This window comes from Psammomys obesus, unplaced genomic scaffold (assembly GCF_907164565.1).
Source record: "Psammomys obesus unplaced genomic scaffold, mPsaObe1.curated_primary_1811, whole genome shotgun sequence".
In the NCBI taxonomy this organism is placed as follows: Eukaryota; Metazoa; Chordata; class Mammalia; order Rodentia; family Muridae; genus Psammomys; species Psammomys obesus.
The window spans coordinates 6,940,484-6,944,384 of record NW_026596147.1 but is presented as its reverse complement, the minus strand read 5'-3'; the positions used below and the strand labels follow the sequence as shown (position 1 = coordinate 6,944,384).

Below are 3,901 nucleotides of genomic sequence, written 5' to 3'. Positions count from 1 at the left end.
TGGGTGTGTGTCTGTGTGTGTGTCTGTGTGTGCATGGTGTGTGTGTGTGTGCATGGTGTGTGTGTCTGTGTGTGTGTGTCTGTGGGTGTGTATGTGGTCCTGGGAATGGAACTTTGGATTTTGTGTGTGATACAAGAGTGTCCCACTGCTAACCTATATACCCATACTCTAAGAACTAGTGTAGAGTCTTGGTACAGATAAAACACCACTTTAGTATACAAAATGCCTTCATTTGTGGGCAATATAAGAAATTAGACTACAATATTGGGCCTCCACTGTTATCTAGGACAGCAATTTAGAGTTAGACAACCCACTCTCTAAAACCTACTCTAAAATCCTGTCACATGTGTGTCAGGACACACTGGTCACATCCCTGCTGATTTCCTCAGGTGAATGTCTCAGTAGCATTCTTGTAAAGGTGTTATGATTAGCTGTTATATTAGGTTTTTCTATAGATGATATTTGAGAGCTCCTCAATTTGTCTCAACAGATATTCTCCGGACTCTTCCACGCCATGTGTGTTCAGGCTGAGCTTACTGACTAGATGTGCTAGTGTCAGCGTTCATGTCTAAAACGCTGTGGCAGAATGATCATCAGGTTCTATCACTGGATTCCTTATACCAAAAAAATTCCAGCTAGTGCCAAGGCACACTGCCAACATCCTACAGCTCTTTCCCAAGACACCTTGATTGAACAAATGAGGTTAGTTTGAGAAAATGAAGAGGAAAATGGACTCCCGTTTTTAGCTAATAAGCTAGTTATCTGTTCTCTGTCAAGCTCTCCTGAGGGCTGTGCTCAAATGCGAACGATTAAAAATGTGACTCTGGGACAGAATTTAAAGAAGTCAATGGTACTGGCCCACAAGGGCAAAGAGAACAATATCACATGACCCATCAACAAAATGTTGAAGCTGGAAGTTAATGAATGAATGGTAACTGAGAAGCAGAGCTGGAACCTTGGCACCATAAGAGGTGTATGAGGCAAGAAGGGAGTAATCAATCAAAAGTCTACGCCTAGGCAAGCCAAGAGGGGCTGAAGAGTAGACGGCAGGGCGCTGGGTTAAGACCTGTGAGACCAGGCAGCAACTCTTCCCCCTGCCCTTGAAGAGAAGTGAAAGAGTGGGGAACTAGATTTGATGATGTCAAGGAAACTGAACCTGGCATCTGGTGTCATAATGCAATCAAGAGTAGTGTGAAGGAGTACACATTTGGTGGCTTAACATCCAAACACTTTACAACATTCTCCTCCAAATGGCAGGGAGGTGCATAAGAAGATAAGATTCTGTGTCAAGAAAGTGGCAGCTGGGGCTAGTGACATGGCTGGGAAGTTAGGGGCACTTACTGCTCTTTCAAAGCTCTGGGATCAGTTCCCAGCACCAAAGGGGGATTTGTTATCCTCTTATGGCCTCCTTGGGCTCTTGCATACATGTAGTATGAATAAACTCATACAAACAAACATATAACATACAAAAAAAGTGACACTTAATTGCTGCTTGTGGTGGGGGAGACTGAGGCAGGACAAGCAACCATGAGTTACAGGTTAGTCTGAGCTACCAGAGCAATCTCAACAAGAGAGACAGACAGACAGACAGACAGACAGACAGAGAGAAAGACAGAGACTGAGACAGAGATAGCTAGACAGAGAGAATATACCCTGGTTATGTTCTTTGTCAACTTTTCGCAAGGCAGAGTCATCTGGAAAGAGGAAGCCTCAATTAAGAAGAGGCCTCCACAAGATTGGCCTGTAAGCAAGTCTGTGGAGTACTTTCTTGATTAATGACTGATTCGGGAGTGCCCAATCACAATAGGTGGTGTCATCCAGGGCCAGGGAATCCACAGTGTATAAGAGAGCAGGCTGAGCAAGACGTGGAGAGCAAGCTGTTGAGCATTCACGCCTCCACTGCCTCTGCATTAGCTCCTGCCTCTGAGTCCCTATCCTGACTTCCCTCAACAAAGGGCTTAAGTTGTAAGATGAGATAAACCCTTTCCTCCCCAAGTTGCCTTTGGTAATGGTCTTTATTACAGCGACAGAGAGTTAACTAAGACTGGCGTGGAGGGCAGAGAAGAGGAGGAGAGAAGGTTCACAAGAGAAAAGACGTTTGGGGGTCACCCGATGAAATCACAGTACCCTAAAGAAGTCCACGCTCTGAATGTTGAGAATAATGCGATTTTAAATGTGACTTTCCAGTGATGAATTTCTGTTTCTACCCAGGTTACCCGTCAATGACAAACCAAGGCTTGAATCGATGGTTTACCCCTCTCCAAGTCACTAGTTTATCTGCAGCAATAGGAAAACTGTTTGACAAAGACCAGAACCAGACTGTTTTACATGGTAAGTTTTCCTGGTCTTCCCCCCACCCCCCCTCCCAAGAAGTACAAACAAGATAAAACAGCATTATATGTAATCAATATTCCTTAAGTCTGTGAGTTCACGATGCAACATTGGAGTCAAGGCAGAGTGAGCAGCACCATGAATTTCTTGACACTTACCGGAAGCTCTTGATGAATGGCGCTTCCATCATTGAGAACCCTTCAGCTATTCCGGCTAAACAGGCTAGCGTTTTCCCCTGTCTGTTCGCGAAGTAAAGTTTCCCACACCTTACACTGGTTCAGAGAGCAAAAGCTTGCTCAGCTTCTGTTGCAACAAAACGCCTTGCAAAGGAGAAAGGTCGCTATCTTTAGAGACACAGCACGCTGTGGGCAGTAGTTTGTGGTTGGTACTGGGGAGAAACAGAGAGGACAGGAAAGGGGTTAATCCCTGAGAAGGTTTCCCCATGCACTCACAGTGACAACTCTCAGAAGCCAGAATGAAGTGCAGACATCTCAGACACGCAGAAAAAGTAGTCACTTTTAAAAAACAAAACAAAAAACAAAAGCTCCTCCCGCCTCCCATAACCCACGCTGGCATCAAGCACACTATGCCTCAGCTGATGCCCTTGAACTTTGGTCTTCCTGCCAAATCATGAGTTCTGAGATCGCAGGTTCATAGGACCATCTCTGCATTTATGTGGCCTGGCACTGAGGGGCTGAGGGTTGACCATGAGGCTTTGTGTGTGTGCTAGGCCAACCCTCTACCAACCGAGCTGCACATCTGGCCGAAGCAATCAAAATAAATAAACAAGTAAACAGATGAAAATGAAAACCTCTAAGAAACAACAGGACAGATAAGAGTTGTCAGAATCTGGAATCCTTTTATAAAAATAAAATAAAATTACTGTGATTTAATGGGTAAATCAAGGCAAAACTTCATTCAATTTGGAATAAATGTGTGATTATTAAAGTATAGAGCCAGCAACTGAACTCCTGGTATTGTCTGATGTGTGTATGTGTGTGTGTGTGTGTGTGTGTGTGTGTGTGTGTGTGTGTGTGTTTTCCTCCCCTTTCTTTTCCTGAAGGAGTGATCCCTATGGAATAAAATGTGTTTAAAGAACATCAATCCTTTCCTTTTTTTTTTTTTTTTTTCCAAAATTCAATTCACTTGGTCATTTTTTTTTTCTGTCAAACCCCCAGGATCTGGGCGAGTTTACTAGGGTTTCAAACTCCTTCTAAACCTTTCAGCTTCTCCCAGGGCTCAAGGCCCACTGGAGTTTGTCAGCACCAAGAATTTCAACTGGTAATTATAGAAGAATATCACTTGCTACCCAAGTCCAAATTTCAAAGTTAAGTGTCTTCACCAAATAAACAGAGAAACTCTAGACAGTTGGAAGATACAAGCATGCCCCACGCTGCCAAAGAAAATAAGACAGACCTGACAATCGACAGGCTGGGTGTTAGACAGTCACATAGATAGAATTAATGTGCTTTTTCTCATGCAAAGGAAAAAAAATTAGATGCAAACTTTACATTTAAAACTGCATTGTTCCTCTTTAATCTGGCCACCATCCGAGAGGTGATCTGTATGT

The 3,901-nt window shown here is 43.6% G+C and overlaps 1 long non-coding RNA gene across 1 annotated transcript in view; it reads right to left on the bottom strand.

Moving 5' to 3' along the window:
- Nucleotides 1-2,657, bottom strand: part of LOC129666499 (uncharacterized) — a 9,272-nt gene extending 6,615 nt beyond the window's left edge. Inside the window, exon 1 of the long non-coding RNA XR_008718586.1 lies at nt 2,490-2,657. This is a non-coding gene — a long non-coding RNA (uncharacterized LOC129666499). The remainder of the gene's footprint in view (nt 1-2,489) is intronic.
- Between the last annotated feature and the right edge of the window lie 1,244 nt (nt 2,658-3,901).